At 45.4% G+C, this 20,815-nt stretch overlaps 1 protein-coding gene and 2 pseudogenes across 1 annotated transcript in view; 1 reads left to right on the top strand and 2 right to left on the bottom strand.

Annotated features, from left to right (window-relative positions):
- Positions 1–20,815, bottom strand: part of LOC126298052 (misshapen-like kinase 1) — a 1,491,768-nt gene that overhangs the window by 899,469 nt on the left and 571,484 nt on the right. The window lies entirely within an intron of this gene.
- Positions 2,019–2,136, top strand: LOC126299939 (5S ribosomal RNA; annotated as a pseudogene).
- On the bottom strand, positions 5,008–5,126 carry LOC126299706 (5S ribosomal RNA; annotated as a pseudogene).

Genomic DNA, 20,815 nt, shown 5'->3' with positions numbered 1-20,815 from the left:
AGTGACACCGCACTAAATCAGCCTCCATAGCTGAGTGGTCAGCCTGGGTGACTACCACGCACAAGGCCCGGGTTTCATTCCCGGCCTGGTTGGAGTTTTTATCCACTGCGTGCTCGGTGTTGTGTTGTCCTCAGCATCATTTCACCATCATCTACGAGCAAGCCGCCGAAGTGGCGTCAACCAAAAATGACATACGATCATTTCATTTCAGAGTAACAGGGTGATCTTCACTGTCAGGAAACCTGTCTCGTCACGAAAGCGTACGCAGAAGTACTCACTTATACGATGTTCATAGACCTTGAAGATCATATGCTGACCGCACAATCTACCTCTAGTGACTGCACTCTCGAGTCGTTTGCATCCATTCGGTGTTGCTGGCCTTTCGTGGTGTCGTCCAACAGTGAAGTGGGATATAAGGTCTTCACCGAACTAGTTCTTCCAGAACTGTAAGAGGATGCACCACTTAAAATGCGTCGTCGGATGTAGATTCAACTAGAATGAGCATCTGTACACTTTTCTGTGGAAGTACCTGATGACGCACTCCATGCCACATCCCAGGCGTTGGATTAGAGGGGATCACACCCCTGATCTGACTTCTCTTGGTTTTGTTTGTGGGGCCATATCAAAAGCTTCGCGTTCGTGACACGAAGTAACACTTCTTCCAAAGATACTTGCAGCGTCTAATGAGGTTCGTCCGACCCCTCCTGTACTTGGAAGAGGACGCTGGAATTTGCTATGAAGCTGTCACGCCTGTACTGAATGTTGTGGTCGCCATTTTGAACACTTTCTACAGTGCAAAATGTTGTTGATTAAACAATACATTATCTTTTCTGAACTTAAGATGCGTGTGAATTTGTGGTGGAAGAAGCGGTTAGCGTTTGGACGGAAAGGGTGAGGAAGGGAGAAGGAACTAAACATGGTGCCTATCGCAAAATGGGAGACAACGAATACTAAGTAATAATTTGAAACTAGAAACTATGTAATAGTTCACAGATTCATTGTACCACATCAGCATAATCACGGCACTGGGCTCTTACGCCTGCGCTATATCCCGTACATGATGTGACAAAATTCATGGGATAGCGAAGAGCTCACATACAGATCGCGTACAAAAAGTATAAGAGGGCACTGCAGTGGCGGAGCTGTCATTTGTAGTCAGGTGATTCACGTGAAAATATTTCCGGCGTGGTTACGGCCTCACGACGGGAATTAACAGACTTTGAACGCGGAATGGTAGTTGGAACTAGATATATGGGATATTCCATTTCACAAATCACAAGGAATGTAACATTTCGAGATTCACAGTGTCAGGAGTGTGCTGAGAATAGCAAATTTCAGGTTTTACTTGTCACCACGGACATCGCAATGGCCGACGGCATTCACTTAACGATCGAGAGCAGCGGCGTTTGTGTGGAGTTGTCAGTGCTAACAGACAAGCAACACTGCGTGAAATAACAGCAGAAATCAAAGTGGGACGTACGACGAACACATCCGTTAGGACAGTGTGGCGAAATTTGGCGTTAATGGCCTACGGTAGCAGACGACCGACGTGAATGCCTTTGCTAACAGTAGGATATCGCCTGCAGCGCTTCTCCTGGGCTCGTGACCATGTTTGTTGGACCACAGACGACTGGAAAACCGTGACCTGGTCAGATGAGTTCCAATTCCATGACGTAATAGTAGGGTTCTGGTGTGACGCAGACTCTGCGAAGACATTGACCCATGTTGTCAACAAGGCACTGCGCAAACTAGTTGTGCTTCTATAGTGGTGTGGGCTGTGTTTACATCGATTGGACTGGGACCTCTGGTTCAATTTAACCCATCATTGGCTTGAAATGGTTATGTTCGGCTACTTGGAGACCATTTGCTGCAATTCATTGACTTAATGTCCCAAGCAACGACGGAATTCTTATGGATGACAAGGTGCCATGTCACCAGGCCACAGTTGTTTGCGATTGCTTTGAAGAATATTCCGGTCAGTTCGAGCGAATGATTATGCCCACCCTGATCGCTCAACGGGCAACGGCCTTGCCGCAGTCGATACACCGGTTCCCGTCAGATCACCGAAGTTAAGCGCTGTCGGGCGTGGCTGGCACTTGGATGGGTGACCATCCGGGCCGCCATGCGCTGTTGCCATTTCTCGTGGTGCACTCAACCTCGTGACGCCAATTGAGGAGCTATTCGATCGAATGTCAAAGAAGACCATCATAACTACTGGGAGAGCGGTGTGCTGACCACACGCCCCTCCTATCCGCATCCTCAATTGAGGATGACACGGCGGTTGGATGGTCCCAAGGGGCGCTTGTGGCCCGAAGACTGAGTGATTGCCCAACACGAATCCCATCCAACATTTATGGGACATAATCGGGAGGTCAGTTCGTGCACAAAATTGTGCACCGGCAACTCTTTCGCAATTATGGACGGATATAGAGGTGGCGTAGCTTAATATTTCTACAGGGGACATCCAGCTACTTGTTGGGTCCATGCCACGTCTTCGCTGCAATACGCCAGGCAAAAGGAGGTCCGACATGATATTAGGAGGTATTCCATGACTTTTATCAGATCAGTGTAGATTAACAAAATTGAAATGACACTGTTTCAGATACTTTACTGGATTCATTCAGATATGATTTTATGAATATAGACTGAAGCGGGGAGTTATAATTTGTACCAAGGACGAGTATCGAACCCGTTTCTCCTGCTTACTACGCAGGTACGTTAGCCATTGGCTAAGCAGTTAGCCATTTGTACGCCTGCTTAGTATTCTGGAGACCCGGGTTAAATTTCCGGCCGTGGTACAAATTTTCATTCACCGCTTCAGTGTATATACATAAAATCATTAAGAAATTTTTTTGTTTTTTGGTTTCAGATTAAATTTGAAGACTGCAGGACTTCCATCATGGACAAACCTCATTTTGGTCAGAGCAGCTTTAATTCTTCCTATGGGTCCGGGGGGGCTTAAAGATGACTGAATTTCTTTTTTAAAAAAATCAGAATATGTTGTCCAGTGATCAGTAAATAATGTGCAAAAACATGTGCATTGATTGCTTAATTAGTTTTTTCAAAAAATCTTAAGAACCGCTTATTTTATAAGTTGGCTCAGGAGAACGGACCCATTAGGTGGCGCGAACTTCCGCTCCTGGTTATTGTGCGTTGAGCGGTTACTCTGCTTCAAGCGGTCACACTGTTTCGTATGGGCGTAGAGGTAGCTTGTGTGTTGGTGAGCTGTTAGCGTGGTTTAGAACTGGTAAACTGGCAGATTTTGGGCGACTGGTGGCCACGTGATTACTTTAGCTTCTGTTCGTAGTTAGAAGAATTCGAGGTTAAATGGGACTTAAAATCTGAGGGCCTGTTGCGTCTCTAACTTCACGAGTGTTAAGCGATGGGCTGCACTGAGCTCTGAGCTTGTTCAGCTGTAATTTTCTAATTATTACTGGATAGATTTTTAGAATCGACTCATGATGCTGCAAGTTTAGATGTGCTAATCGTGATATTGAGCTTTATTTGTTTGTGAGCTGGCAGGTATTTTGTATATAGTTCAGCGGAATCGGACACTGAATTTAACAAACCATTGGTGTTTATTAAGTATTTGGGAAATCTTCTACGACTTAAATACGCAAATACTTACTCTTTACTGCACTTGATTATTATTGTTATTTTATTTCATGCTTATATGCATATTTGCACGGCCAACCTTTAAATTATTTACGTGTTTTCACTGATGGAATAAATCATCATTTCGTTCAAGCCAAATACATTGGTGTTGCCTACAATTTGTTATTCGATAGAATTCAACTCTTTTCACTCTTTTATTAATATCACATTTATTTCAACTTGTATTTTATTTAGTTTCGCATAACTTGCCAAAGCTAACGTAATTTAAACTGCAGTATCACGAGTTAATACAAGTTTGCAGCAAGTATAAGTATGGAGCATGAACGTGGGTGCTGCACGGCTTGACCCTAACCTACGACAATGTCGTGGTAACATCTGAAACAGTCTTGAATTTGTTCAGCTGTGTGTGCTTGTGTGTGTGTGTGTGTGTGTGTGTGTGTGTGTGTGTGTGTGTGTGTGTGTGTGCGTGCGTGTGTGTGTGGACAATCATTTGGTGAGGTAAGATCATACTGCACGCCAGTACAGTTGCAACCGTTACATAATGAGACATCCTACATAAAGTTTCTAGCGATAGGTAGGTTTTATGTACGACGGACGCACAGGTAAAATCATACATTGGGGATGACAGCTCTGGTAGAGAAGAAGTGCGCCTATTGCCACAACGAAAGGAGTGTCTTGAGACTGTAGTGTAGCAAGAACTTGGACTGGCGTTGACGCGTCATTCGGCGCAGAATACAACTAGATTTGCAATATCAGTAGACTTGATCGCCGGTTGATCATCATTGTGTCATACAGGCACTGGGCTTTTATGTGTTAATAATATATCACGAATACCTCGTTTCGGAGAAAACTACCGTGTTCAGAGTCACCTGCCTTGTGCGACAACGAATTCGTGCCATGGGTCACTGACGAAAATTGTGTATTGTAACAGCAGATAGAAAGGAAACGGCGCTATAGGTCACTCCCCAATTCATTGCCTGGCAACATCAACTTGTGAACAGCCATAGTCTACTATCAAAACCATTCGTCATTTTGGTGTCCTGCAGCCACTGTCCCTACGTGTATCATTCGTCTCACGTCATCGGAGACAGATTAGCATGAGCGCCGTAACATCTCCATCGTTTACTCACATCATGGGAGAACGTAATTTGAGCCAATGAGCTTTCGTATACTCTTGTGGAAGGTACTAACCAACTCCGTTTGACCAGCCCTCGGATGGTCCAACGGTACCGAAAGACTGACTTGTCATCCTGAGCCGATAGGGGTCACTGGATGCGGGTAAGGAAGGACATGTAGCAGACACACCACTCTCATGGCCGTTGTGACCAGAGCCATTACTTCTCAGTGAAGTAACTCCTCAACTGGCCTCAGAAGGGCTGAGAGCACCCCGCTTGCCAACAGCGCTCGGCAGACTTGTACGGTCACCCATCTAAGTACTAGCCCAGCCCGACAGCGCTTAACTTCGGTGATCTGACGGGAACCGGTGTTACCACTGCGACAAGGGCGTTGACTTATGGGAGGTGGGAGTACATCTAAAAGCCACATCAGGCCATGGATACCGTTTCGCAAAGGTTCATGAACGACAGACCGATGATGTGCATTCTTTCGTTTGTTGTCGTACAGTACTTCTCCAGTTAGTTGCACCTTCAGTCAATGTTCGACCCGGTCTGTCTCAGGTTGGACTGTGGAATACTCAGCCTATATGAGGGTACTTGTATGCCCCATTCTCCCTTCAGGATACCATTTCCAAGTTAACACAGTTATCTATGCTCAGGCATAGTTCGGCCAAGATGGTGAGAAGTATCGGCTCGTACTTTGGCTCCGCAAGCTCTTATTTTAGAGTGAAAAATATTATACACCCATACTAGAAAAATTCTGTATTCCATGAGCAATGATGCAGAATTCTCGAAGAAATTATCAACGAATTTCAAGGCCCGAATCCGCAGCAAATAGCAGCAGTTCGTCAGGCTAAATATGTGTTCCAGTGCCACGTTAATTATCCGGCTTCTGGCGTTCCCAGTATTTTTCAATTTTACAGCCACGCCCGTGTTCGCGTGTGTGATTTTTGTTTGTTTGTACGGTTCAAGGATGGGCGTAGGAGTGCTGTGACTGAGAGTGCGCCACGGCCAGAGACCAGGGACAGTTGACGGCGCAAAGCCGCTGATCGAATCTGGTGTCCAGCAGAGCCGGCGGGGAGTTTGCGTGGCTGGGTTCCGCCGTAAGTGGCGCAGCGCCCTAATGAGGGCTGCTGGCCCTAATCAAATTACTCAACTCCCAGCGGAAAGCCACATACTTGCCCAGCCTCCCGGCTTCCACCTAACTCCCGATCGGATTTCACAGAAACTTCGCTGCGCTGCTGATCCTTTTTTCCAATTCCATTAGGATTGGAAACAACGTCGCTTTCGTTGTAAAACAATGGCCCTTCCGATAAGAGTGCACCAAAGATGCTTAGGAACTAATCCAAAATCCGTCAGAAATGCAACATCTGTAGCGGTACAGCTTTTTGTAGTTGATATACGTATGGAGACGCTGCTCTTGAAAAATTCGAGCGGTTACAAAATCTTAACATGGCTGTAAACAGCAACTGTATACCGATAATCTTGGAAAGGATTAAAAGAATCAGCCAACCACTTGTTTAACACAGATTTACTATAACCCTTGACCTATAAACGTAAAATTATCTTCTTTAGAGGGAGATTGTGACGGTTGTTATTTGACAACAGCCGAACGGCATTATTCTAAGGTACCTTAACAATACAATATATAACAAGCGTCTATCTCCTTCTGAAGAATATAATTTTATAATTATCGAAATCTAGGTCAAGTTTTCTAATAAACCTGTGTTATGCAACTGGTTGACTGATTTTCTTCATCCTTTCCTAGACTATAACGCAGTTATATTAATACGTCGTCTTCATTTACAAAATGTAGTTTGTGAATTACTTTGGTTAGATTAATTCATTTTTAAGACTAGTTGCCTAGGAAATGCTCAGAACCACAGATGGATGATGTTCTTTGACATCAGGTATACTTATAATTCAGGAATATAGTTTGTTCTAGAATGTCGTTACCTTCCGTTGACTCTAAATTACTTCTGTGACTAATTAGTGTGAATTTCGTTCTCGACGGTAGTGTGTAGACCAACTAGCTCTCTGTAACGTCTGACGGAGTGCCTGGATCTGGTTTCTCGACAATGATCAGCCACCTATACGTACCTAAAAATTGTTTTAACTACTTGTTATCCATTATTCAGATTTTAATAGTCATTAGGGTTTTATGAAATATGACAGATCATACCGCAACCAAACGGGCAAGAATACGTGTGTGTGTGTGTGTGTGTGTGTGTGTGTGTGTGTGTGTGTGTGTGTCGCGCTCCCGCGCACTCGAGGGCCTGCATGAATTGTACAACATATAGTTTAGGACATATGACGTAAATACTAGGGTGAGTGAAAAACTGCGGCATCATGTATGACGTTCCAATTTATTATTTCATTACTACTAACTCTGTTCACAAAACACTTCGCAGGCAGAACCCACATAAACCACTGGATGAATTGCAAAATTATATCATTATACGACACATAGTCGCGACAGTCGTAACACGGTCGTGACAGGATGACACGTGACGTCATAAACATTGATATATGTGAAAATGGAATTGCATGACGAAATTCTCTTGTGACACAAGTGAAATATGTGTACAAATACGTGAAAAGTATTTGACATGTGCGTAACACTAGGAAAGGCAGAGTAAAAAGTTCATCCTAAGCCCCTGGAATGATTTCAACTAAATTGGGTGTACATGTTAGTTACCATCTGGAGAGAAATACTGTGGGGTAAGAATCACCAACCTCCTATTGATGTGGGGGTGATATCATGGAGAGAGATGAGAGGGGAGAAGATGGTCAGATAGAGATGGCGAAGGAGGAGATAGGCACAGAAAGAGGGGAGCAGGAGAGGGACAGGGAGAGAGGTAAAGAAGAAGATGACCAGAGAGGGGGATAGGAGGGTATGGACTAATAGAAGAATGGATTAAATATGTACTCGGGCAACGTCGGGAATCATCAGAAAATCGTTAGTCTTAGTAGTGTTCGCCGCTTACTTTGACGTGACTATCAAAAAAATGGTTCAAATGGCTCTGAGCACTGTTCGACTTAACTTCTGAGGTCATCAGTCGCCTAGAACTAATTAAACCTAACTAACCTAAGGACAGCACACACATCCATGCCCGAGGCAGGATTCGAACCTGCGACCGTAGCTCATGACTATCCGAAGTAACGTACTATGACTACTCAGTTCGTATCTTGAGAAATAAAGGCCGTTTCATGTGTGTAGAAAATGCTATCTCCGTCGTTGGAAACCAACCAATTTCTAAATATTTATATACTAAGATGGTATGTGTTCTTCCTGACATGTGCGAAAGAACAGACACCATCTTAGTATATATATATATATATATATATATATATATATATATATATATATATACTCCTGGAAATTGAAATAAGAACACCGTGAATTCATTGTCCCAGGAAGGGGAAACTTTATTGACACATTCCTGGGGTCACATACATCACATGATCACACTGACAGAACCACAGGCATATAGACACAGGCAACAGTGCATGCACAATGTCAGCACTAGTACAGTGTATATCCACCTTTCGCAGCAATGCAGGCTGCTATTCTCCCATGGAGACGATCGTAGAGATGTTGGATGTAGTCCTGTGGAACGGCTTGCCATGCCATTTCTACCTGGGGCCTCAGTTGGACCAGCGTTCTTGTTGGACGTGCAGACCGCGTGAGACGACGCTTCATCCAGTCCCAAACATGCTCAATGGGGGACAGATCCGGAGATCTTGCTGGCCAGGGTAGTTGACTTACACCTTCTAGAGCACGTTGGGTGCCACGGGATACATGCGAACGTGCATTGTCCTGTTGGAACAGCAAGTTCCCTTGCCGGTCTAGGAATGGTAGAACGATGGGTTCGATGACGGTTTGGATGTACCGTGCACTCTTCAGTGTTCCCTCGATGATCACCAGAGGTGTACGGCCAGTGTAGGAGATCGCTCCCCACACCATGATGCCGGGTGTTGGCCCTGTGTGCCTCGGTCGTATGCAGTCCTGATTGTGGCGCTCACCTGCACGGCGCCAAACACGCATACGACCATCATTGGCACCAAGGCAGAAACGACTCTCATCGCTGAAGACGACACGTCTCCATTCGTCCCTCCATTCACGCCTGTCGTGACACCACTGGAGGCGGGCTGCACGATGTTGGGGCGTGAGCGGAAGAAGGCCTAACGGTGTGCGGGACCGTAGCCCAGCTTCATGGAGACGGTTGCGAATGGTCCTCGCCGATACCCCAGGAGCAACAGTGTCCCTAATTTGCTGGGAAGTGGCGGTGCGGTCCCCTACGGCACTGCATAGGATCCTACGGTTTTCGAGTTCATCCGTGCGTCGCTGCGGTCCGGTCCCAGGTGGACGGGCACGTGCACCTTCCGCCGACCACTGACGACGACATCGATGTACTGTGGAGACCTCACGCCCCACGTGTTGAGCAATTCGGTGGTACGTCCACCCGGCCTCCCGCATGCCCACTATACGCCCTCGCTAAAAGTCCGTCAACTGCACATACGGTTCACGTCCACGCTGTCGCGGCATGCTACCAGTGTTAAAGACTGCGATGGAGCTCCGTATGCCACGGCAAACTGGCTGACACTGACGGCGGCGGTGCACAAATGCTGCGCAGCTAGCGCCATTCGACGGCCAACACCGCGGTTCCTGGTGTGTCCGCTGTGCCGTGCGTGTGATCATTGCTTGTACAGCCCTCTTGCAGTGTCCGGAGCAAGTATGGTGGGTCTGACACACCGGTGTCAATGTGTTCTTTTTTCCATTTCCAGGAGTATATATATAGTTAAGGCTCGCCGGCCACTTGACCATCTTCTTCTTCTGTACCAATGCACAAACAGTGCACGAACAGTGCCGGGAATCTGCAACGCGCCGCGAGTAACGAGTATATTGGGCGGGGGCACTACGAATGTAGTGCGGGACAATACGATGAGAATGTGGGTTTCGCGGGAGGCGTGCCAGAGATAAATCCCTGCAGTCGCGCTATCCTCTGTATCCTCGGTGGCTCTGATGGATAGAGCGTCTGCCATGTAAGCAGGCGATACCGGGTTCGAGTTCCCGTTCGGGGTACACATTTTCATCTGTCCCCATTGACGTATGTCAACGCCTGTAAGCAGCTAAGGGTGTTCAGTTCATTGTAATTCTAAATATTTAGTCTGTAGGGCACCTTACAGTGTTTGGCGGAGGCTACTAGAGCACTTCAATTAGATGCCCTTTCTACTGGATCTCACTCTGCCGCGGTGAGCGAGATGGGGTGAACATAAATCGCACTTTTCAGTGTATCCATTGTGGATGACGAACTGCGACTGTGATTTAAATTGGCGTTTATTTGGTAATAAATATGCAACCGGTCGCTTTTTTACGATTTATTCAACCATGAACCTACAGTGGCCCGAAAACGTGTTCATGGTTGAATAAATCGTAAAAAGCGACTGGTTGCATATTTATTACCAGATAAACGCCAATAAATTGTACAGCTTGGCGGACACTGCCGAAGACGACACAACACCTAGAGTAATGACGCAACAGCTTACGCGGCCTGTATAAACATGTGGAAAGCACTCTGATGCGCATAGGTCACAAAGTTAGAGAGTACGCAGGCTCGATGCACTTACGTAAGTAGGCCTCGCGCTGCGCTGTGATATAGCTAACCGCTAAATTTCTTTAGCAGCGTGTAACTAGGCACGTGCCTTTTTGGTCGCACTCATCCGCTGGAAGTGAGCGATGCAATATAGCTTAGATAGCGCGTAATGGAGAATAAGTTCCTTTTAGTCTGGTTCGCCACACGTAGTAGTGGCCTAGAGGCTAGAGGTTACTTTCTGAACCAGTATCACTTCATCCTCGCCTGTTCAGTCACGTATGTTCCACAGAAAGAACTATTGACGTTAAGCCTCCTTTAAGTTCGAACCTCTATAATATTACCTTCATGGTGTTTTCGAGAGGTATACTTGGGAAGAAGCAATGTATCAGTTGGCGCTTCTTGGAACATACGCACTTGAAATTATAATATTAAACCACATTGTGATGCACAATGTGTGTCTGTCACAGGAGCTGGTGGAGCGCCTCCATGACGCTTTCACGCTTACTTAATGAGTGTGTGATGAAACTTTCTAACCTTCTTTGGATCTTCTCTATTTCCATTATCAATTATAACTTATATGAATCCAAAGCGCCAAGCATTATTAAGGTACTTGACGAACGAGGGTGCTGCAAGCTACCCCTTTGTGGGGGATTCCAAGGAATCAGTCTGGGCTCTGCCTTACCTGCGATTGGTTTTATTTCATTGTTCACTTTCAGTCATTCCGTACGCACACTCCTAGATATTTACTGGATATGACTGCTTCCAGTGATTGTTATACAATCGTGTAATCATACGACAACGGTGCATAACCTGAAAACAGGAATGTGGCGTGCAATTAGAGAGATAAATGGGCTATTGGACCAAACGTTTTGCACCACACCAGAACTTCTTATATGTATGTAAAGATTATACTTCAGCCTTTTCTTCAAAGAAGCAACATTTAACGGAGCGACGTACAGATAAATCATACAGGAAAATGAGAGAGAACTTACCACCAACGCGTCTATCACAGAATTACAATGTGGTATGTATGTAAAGATTATACTTCAGCCTTTTCTTCAAAGAAGCAACATTTAACGGAGCGACGTACAGATAAATCATACAGGAAAATGAGAGAGAACTTACCACCAACGCGTCTATCACAGAATTACAATGTGGTATCTTTCATAGGAACAATCCTATCCTGTGGGCAGGTGCTGCTGATACACTTGTATTAAGTGATGAAATATGCCAGCGGTTTCTCAGGCTTCTTTCCCATGTCGCTTCTGCAAGTTCAAGTATTGGGCCGTCGCGCAATGTGTTGATCAGGGTGGGGGGGGGGGGGGGGGGGAGGGGGGTACTGGGTCCCACGCTACGCCGGAGAGAGAGCTTTCAGCATACGTAGACCACATACAAATGTTTTCACACCTCGAGGTACTCTTTTTGATGCACTTTCACGAAACCTATGACGTCGATCATTTCACATAACTACCTGTTAACGACTGTGCCTTGAAGCTGATTGAAGAAATCCGTACAAGAATCAAGCTTCTCAACAATCAGGGGTCCTTTAAAATTAGTCTTGCTATTTTTTAGACATTATTAAGACTTATAAAAATATTTTCGTATATGAAGCTCGCCGCGCGGGGTATCCGCACAGTCTGAAGCGTCTTGTCACGGTTCAAGGTGCCTTGTCACGGTCCGAGCGGCTTCCCCCGTCGGAGGTTCGAGTCCTCACTCAGGCATGGGTGTGTGTGTCGTCCTTAGCGTAAGTTAGTTTAAGTTAGATTAAGTAGTGTGTAAGCTCATGGACCGATAACGTCAGCAGTTTGGTCCCGTAAGACCTTACCACAAATTTCCAAAATTTCCGAACATTAAGCTGGTTGAAAGAACGTGTACATGCATTTAATTAAGTGGAATTGCTACGTCGTGAGAGCTGAAGTTGTTCATTCCGCTTAAAAGTGCATTCATATGGGTGTGCGAACAGTTAAGAACCGATGCCTACTTGTTCATTACGTTTACTTACAGTTACACAAAGCTTTCAAGTATCATCTGCGTAGTACGAACTAGCGTAACCTGTTCCGATGTTTTCGCCATGGATAATTGCAACCTGACAATCTGTCTGATGAAGTGGACAACGTAACTGTAGGACTATTCACAAACTTCAGGATTAAATGATTTATGTTTTAGTGATTGACAGATTCTCATCGTTTTAATTTAAGCGAAAGTAATTGTACAAGAGACATTAAAGAAAAAAAAAAGAAATGATTTTAATGTAGGAATGTGGTTGTAATCGTGGTGTCTACATTTGTGAACTAAGTATTAAGCTACTAAAATTGTGTAACTATTTGTTATAAACTGTTGCAGTGCATTTTCTTCGGATCTGTTAGGTATGTATGAAGATACTGAACAAACTCACTTGATAGTCAGTATAATGCAATTATTAAAAAAAAAGGGTTTCGCGATGAAATAATCGACCAACTGAAAAGTACACAGAGGTGACAAAAGTCCTGGGATAACACTTAAGTCGTGACGGACCTCCTTTCACCAGCGTATTGCAGCTGCTCGACGTCGCATGGACTCAACTAGGCTTTGGAAATCCCCTGCAGAAATATTAAGCCATGCTGCCTCCACAGCCGTCGATAATTGCGAAAGTGTTGCCGGTGCACGTTTCTGTGCACGAACTGACCTTTCTATTATGTTCCATAAATGTTCGATGTGATTTATGTCGGGCGATCTGGATGGCCAAATCTTTCGCTCTATTTCTCCAAGATGTTCTTCAAACAACTGTGGGCCGGTGGTGAGGCGCATCGTCATCCATATAAAATTCCATCGTTGTTTGCGAACGTGAAGTCCATGAATGGCTGCAAATGGTTTTCAGCAGCTGAACATAACCATTTAATGTCAATGATGGGTTCAGTTGAACCAGAGGACCCAGTCCATTCCATGTGAACACAGCCCACACCATTATGGAACCACCACCAGCTTGCACAGTGGATTGTTGGCAGTTTGGGTCCATGACTTTGTGGGGTCTGCGCCATTCTCGAGACATATCACCAGCTCCTACCAATTGAAATCGGGACTCATCTGACCAGGCCAAGGTTTTCCACTCGTTAACGGTCGAACGTCCGCCCCTGGTAGGTGAGCGGTCAGCGCAATCCTAAAGGCCCGGGTTCGATTCCCGGCTGGATTAGAGATTTTCTCTGCTCAGGGACTGGGTGTTGTGTTGCCCTCATCATCATCATCATCATTTCATGCCCATCGACGCCCAAGTCGCCGAAGTGGCGTCAAATCGAAAGACATGCACCTGGCGAAAGGTCTACCTGACGGGAGGCCCTGGTCACACGACATTTACATTTCCAACGTTCGAACAAAAATGGTCGCGAGCCCAGGAGAGGCAAAGGCATTTGCTGTTAGGAAAGGCATTCGCATCGGTCGTCTGCTCCCATAGTCCATTAATGCCAAATTCCGCCTCATAACGGATACGTTCGTCGTACTCGCAGTTAAGTTTAGGCCGTCGGGCACTGCGTTATCCGTGATGAAAGGTAATGGCCGAAATCTGGCGTTGTCCTTGGATCTCGGAATATTGAATTCCGTAATGATTTACGAATTTGAATGATCCATGTGTTCAAAATTTTTTATTCCCTCTCATGCGGCCATAATCACGGCAAACACCTTTTCTCATGAATCACCTGAGTACAAATGACAGCTCCGCAAATGAACTGCCCCTTTACACCTTGTGTACACGGTACTACAACAATTTGAATAAGTGCTTATCGCTATACTATGACTTTCGGCACCTCAGTGTGTATCCTCAGGCGTGATGAGTATCAGTATGCTGGTAATATGGCAGAACTACTATATAAATAAATAAATAAATACATCAACTTCCTTTGCATCAATACAGATGTGCCACCTACCATGTTATTAAATCGTTTTTAATAAGCATCATGCGAACGACATTACTTTTTCCATGTAGCACTACAGAAAGATGTGTGCAGTTGCTGCTTGACCTGTGATAGAGGTTTCAATCCACTGTCGTATCTAGGGATTAATTGTTCGAAATCTGTCACTCTTAATTTCTCTCTTATTGACGAGATGCAATTGTATATGCTCTGGGATCTGCATTTCATCAATCATTTGTCCGCACAGCTCATTAATCACTTCAGTTTTGCAATATCCCTCAGTGATCTCAAACATAAACAGGAATGTTACAGGTTATCACGTCACGACCTTCTGCCTATGCTGATTAATATATTACTATATTCCAACTCTAGAACTTCTAAATTTCTGCATGTTATATTAACACCAGGTGTGCCTTGATAATGTAAGTGTTCAGTTTGAGTTTTGTTAAGGGCGTATGTAATTGCTAAAGGAAAAAGGAAGTATAGGACGAAAAGTGTTTCAACTCAGGTTGAAAATATTTCGAAAGCAGTTTATTTTTCAATACTGCTAAGAAAATTGCATTTACAGCTGTAGTACGTTATCCATCGTCAGTAACTCTAAGAGTACTTGTTGAAAAAATCAGCAACCAGTTGCTCAAAAAAAAAAATTATTTCTTGACTGGTTTAAGGGACCTGTTGCCCTTCTTCAGAAGATTAAAATTGTAGACTATTACCGAACATCAAAAATAAACAGGGGTATTCAGCATATTACTGTAATCGCAACTGTAGTTGACATAAAACAAACATAGTACAAGGAAACAAAACAAAAAGTGCTGCTATAATGCAAGTAGTGGAGCTAACCAGCTAATGACAAATTCTGTTTGTGTAACTGGTTGCTGATTTTTTCAGCTGTGTTCATTATTTAGGCAGTCGTCTGAAGCATCTCCACCTCTACCAACGACCTTCTGTAATAGTCCGTCATCATTTAATATGTGTTTAGCACACCGAGTACCAGTTCCACTTGCTTCACGGATGTTGAGAGGGAAGAGCGAATAATTGTAAGCTTATGTGTTAGCCAACGTTCCGGCGTTTATATCGTCAGTATTATTCCGCGATGCGTATTTTGCAGGTAGCAAATATGTGTCTTCAGTCCTCTAAGAAAATGAATTTTCTGAATTTCAGTAGTAACCTTTTTACTGTGAACAGCAGTGAAATGGAGTTTTGTAGAGAATAAGTGTGTCTTGACTTAACAGGCTTGTGATGGATCACGCAGCTCTTGTTTGGATATTCTCTTTTTGTTCTGTAAATCCTTCTGGGTAATGATTTCACGCAGATGGGGTATTCTCAAGAGTTTTTCTGTCAATCCTACTGGATAATGACTCCATGAATTTGAAAAATACTCATGAATTGGTCGGAGAGACGTTAGTAAGGGACCACTTTGGTACATTGGTTCCAATGAATCTCATCCTGGGATCCAGTTCCAGGTATATCTATACATGTTAATAGATTAATAGCCCCCGACGCCTTTTTCTGTCTATGCGTGAAGGCTACTCTCAAGAACTACCGCAGCGATATTGATATAATTTTCAGTTGTAAATAGTCTGATTAACGAAGGAAGGATCGTGTATATATAAGGGCGTGCTGGAAAGTAATGCCTCCGAAACTTTTATGTAAAAACTTTTAAAGCTTTTTAAAATCAGATAAACGTTATTAGTGTTCTACATATTTATTCTTCAGTTCACATACACTCCTGGAAATTGAAATAAGAACACCGTCAATTCATTGTCCCAGGAAGGGAAAAATTTATTGACACATTCCTGGGGTCAGACACATCACATGATCACACTGACAGAACCACAGGCACATAGACACAGGCAACAGAGCATGCACAATGTCGGCACTAGTACAGTGTATATCCACCTTTCGCAGCAATGCAGGCTGCTATTCTCCCATGGAGACGATCGTAGAGATGCTGGATGTAGTCCTGTGGAACGGCTTGCCATGCCATTTGCACCTGGCGCCTCAGTTGGACCAGCGTTCGTGCTGGACGTGCAGACCGCGTGAGACGACGCTTCATCCAGTCCCAAACATGCTCAATGGGGGACAGATCCGGAGATCTTGCTGGCCAGGGTAGTTGACTTACACCTTCTAGAGCACGTTGGGTGCCACGGGATACATGCGGACGTGCATTGTCCTGTTGGAACAGTAAGTTCCCTTGCCGGTCTAGGAATGGTAGAACGATGGGTTCGATGACGGTTTGGATGTACCGTGCACTATTCAGTGTCCACTCGACGATCACCAGAGGTGTACAGCCAGTGTAGGAGATCGCTCCCCATACCATGATGCCGGGTGTTGGCCCTGTGTGCCTCGGTCGTATGCAGTCCTGATTGTGGCGCTCACCTGCACGGCACCAAACACGCATACGACCATCATTGGCACCAAGGCACAAGCGACTCTCATCGCTGAAGACGACACGTCTCCATTCGTCCCTCCATTCTCGCCTGTCGTGACACCACTGGAGGCGGGCTGCACGATGTTGGGGCGTGAGCGGAAGAAGGCCTAACGGTGTGCGGGACCGTAGCCCAGCTTCATGGAGACGGTTGCGAATGGTCCTCGCCGATACCCCAGGAGCAACAGTGTCCCTAATTTGCTGGGAAATGGCGGTGCGGTCCCCTACGGCACTGCGTAGGATCCTACGGTCTTGGCGTGCATCCGTGCGTCGCTGCGGTCCGGTCCCAGGTCGACGGGCACGTGCACCTTCCGCCGACCACTGGCGACAACATCGATGTACTGTGAAGACCTCACGCCCCACGTGTTGAGCAATTAGGCGGTACGTCCACCCGGCCTCCCGCATGCCCACTATACGCCCTCGCTCAAAGTCCGTCAGCTGCACATACGGTTCACGTCCACGCTGTCGCGGCATGCTACCAGTGTTAAAGACTGCGATGGAGCTCCGTATGCCACGGCAAACTGGCTGACACTGACGGCGGCGGTGCACAAATGCTGTGCAGCTAGCGCCATTCGACGGCCAACACCGCGGTTCCTGGTGTGTCCGCTGTGCCGTGCGTGTGATCATTGCTTGTACAGCCCTCTCGCAGTGTCCGGAGCAAGTATGGTGGGTCTGACACACCGGTGTCAATGTGTTCTTTTTTCCATTTCCAGGAGTGTACAATGTTCCAGACATTACTTCTCATTACTCATTAGGACAGTATGGCGAAATTTGGCGTTAATGGCTATGGTAGCAGACCGACGCGAGTACCTTTGCTGAGAGCACGACATCGCCTGCATCAGCTCTCCTGGATCCGTGACAATATCAGTTGGACCCTAGACGACTGGAAATCCGATGTCTGCTCAGATGAGTCCCAATTTCAGTTGGTAGGAACTGATGATAGGTTTCGAGTGAGGAGCAGACCCTACGAACTCATGGACCCAAATTGCCAACAAGCCACTGTGCAAGCTGGTGGGGGCTCCATAATAGTATGGGCTGTGTTTACATGGAACTGACTGCGGCCTCTGCATCAACTGAACCCATCATTGACTTGGAATGATTACGTTCAGCTACCGGAAGACCATTTGCTGCCATTCATGGACTTCACGTTCTTAAACAATGATGGAATTTTTATGGATTACAATGCGCCATGTCACCAGGCCACAATTGTTCCCGATTTGTTTGAAGAACATTCTGGACAATTCGAGCGAATGATTTGGCCTCCCAGATTGCCCAACAGGAATCACATCGAATATTTACGGCACATAATCGAGAGATCAGTTCGACGGCTATAGAGGCTACATGGCTCAATATTTCTGCAGGGGACTTCAACGACTTTTCGAGTCCATGTCACGAAGAGATTCTGCAATACACAGGGCAAAAGGAGGTCCGACACGATATTAGGAGGCTCAGAAGAGTATTTTGTTGGTATACTTTATAGCTGTAACACTTTTCAGTTAACTTTGGATATGCATCATAAAGATCTAGGAGCTGCTGGGGAAAATTAGCATCTGCCACAGCTTGTGTGGCACCGGAAGTCCTGTTTGACAAACAACAAGATAGGGCAGATGGCAGAGAGCTTAGCAGCGAAGCACGTGGCCAGCTGTGAGAGCAAACAGCGCCGAGCGCCTCTTGATCTCCCTTGGCGTCCCGAAGGCACGCGCCGCTGAACCCTCAGCACGCAGCTTGTCCGTCTCTTCCACGTTTCTCAAACCTCCATTCTGTTCTTATACTGATATTCGCACGTATATTCGGCGGTCTGCCATTTAACACTCACTACTGGACAAAGTACTCCTCTAGACTTTTCTTCAGTGACGCGCATCTGTATGTTTTCCAATCGCATCCACATATTTTCCACTAGCTCGTCGTCTTGGTCTTTCATATTGCTAGAGAGAATAACTTCGGTTGATCTACCCCTCTCTAAACAAGGAAATGTGCGACGTCATTCACATGATAAAGGCATCCGTTAAATTTCGGTTACACAATAGATTACACAGATCTAAAGGCTGTCATTTCAACTAAGTGCTAGAAATTACAGTTACGAATAACTTAAATTTTAACGATCACATACAGGGTGACAATTATTGAACTATATGAAACAAAATCGTCATTACTTCTGAACGGTTTGCGTTAGGACGTTCAAACTGCAAGTTTGGCCGCGGGGCATGATGAGAATTAGCATGCACAATGCGCAAACGCGATATTGTTTCAGTCATTTGCAAGTCAAAATGTCACGGTTCAGCGTCCCTGCGCATATAGAGCTTGTAAAGGCCTACTATGTGAGAAATAACAGCCCACCTGCAGCTCAAAATAAGTTTGCGACCGAGTTCAAGCTGAAGACAACCGGTCCAAGTGTGCTAATAATCAAGAATTTGATTCACAAGTTTCAGAGAACGGGTAGTTTTCGTGATAAAAGTGTTGGCAATGTCGGTCGTCCAAAAAGAGTGAAACGCCTGAAAACATCGAGAAGACACGCACTGTGTTTCAAACCAGCCCCAGGAAATCGATCAGACTAGCTGCACAATAGGTGGTAATCCACCGGGAGACACTGCGACAAATTGTTGTTGAAGACCTGCATCTCTTCCCATACAAAATTCAAACCAATCAGTCATTAAGCCCTAGGACTATGGAGCAGCGGTTGTGTTCTGCCAACACTATTGTTCACAGAACTGACGAACAGGACTTTGAGGTGAACATGGTTTGGTTTAGCGATGAAGCCGACTTTCATTTAGATGGGCTCGTCAGTAAGCAAAATTGGCGCATTTGGGAGACTGAGAATCTGCATTTCGCGATCAAGAAGTCTTTTCACCCTCAACAGGTGTCTGTGTGATGTGCAATGTCCTCTGGAATATACCTTGATGGTACGGTGATTAACGAACGGTACGTGAAGCTTTTCGAAGATGATTTAATCCCTATTATCTAAAGTGATTCGCCGCCATATTCCCCGAATCTGAACACATTTGACTCTTTTTTTTGTGGGTCTATATTAAAGACAATGTGTACAGCAATAACCACAAAACCATTGCTAAGCTGAAAAGAGTCATTCAGGAGTCATCGACAGCATCGATGTTCCTACACTTCACAAGGTCATACAGAATTTAGCTGTTCGTCTGCGCCACATCATCGCCAAAAATGGCAGTCATATCGAGCATGTCATAACCTAAAACCGAATATCTGTAATGAGGCTTACGTGTTGAATAAAATGTAACTGATTTAGGGTTTTCTCCATACAGCTCAATAATTGTCACCCTGTAGATATCGTTGTGGGATATGTGACTGCGTTTTATTCATTGAACAATTAGAAGATGAAACAAGTCTACTAAAATGACTGTCTACGCTACGCCTGTCCGGTCTCTGCTAGAGAATTCCTGTGCCGTATGAGAGCCTTGCCAGATATGGTTGACGCAGAAAATCGGTATAGTCCAAAGGAGGGCAACTGGTTTTGCATTACAGTGGAATAGGGCAGAGAATGTCACGGCTATGATACGCAATATGGGGTGGCAATCACGAAAACAGAGGCGTTCTTCCTTGCGGCGAAATCTTCTGATGAAATTCCGATCGTCAGCTTTCTTCTCTGTATGTGAAAATAATAATAATAATAATAATAATAATAATCTCTTGTAGTTCAATGCCACTTCGGCCACTTGTGCGACCTTAACCCATCGCAGTTATTCAACCGAGGAAACAAGATACAGGCACACCTGCTGGCCGTTAATCGTTATGTATCAAACGGACTGAACATCCGTATCAAGAGTGGTGGCTCTCACCACCTACCACACAACACGCCACTCTATATGGGGTATTGCCTTTCACTCACGCCCTGTGCCCTACTCAGTTGCAGGCTGGTGTATATGCAGCTCGCCGTAGTCTAGCGTGTGGGAAATAGTGCGATGGGAATGTAACTTATTCCAACGAAGAACTGGCCAATGTAGAAGAAAGGTGTCCGTTAACAGTACTGGAAGAGAGAGAGAGAGATCGGCACTGAGACCTCCAACGTCGCCACATCCCCACGTGAGAGCTTACAAATATGGCCTTTGCTCTGTCCTGAACATAAAAGAGGCCCAAGCCCCTGTCTCCCTCGGGAGGGTCAGTGCTTATAGTGGACCTTAAACGTCATGCCCATATAACAAAGGATTCCAC

This window comes from Schistocerca gregaria, chromosome X, assembly GCF_023897955.1.
Source record: "Schistocerca gregaria isolate iqSchGreg1 chromosome X, iqSchGreg1.2, whole genome shotgun sequence".
Taxonomy (NCBI): domain Eukaryota; kingdom Metazoa; phylum Arthropoda; class Insecta; order Orthoptera; family Acrididae; genus Schistocerca; species Schistocerca gregaria.
This window is presented reverse-complemented; position numbering and strand designations above follow the sequence as displayed.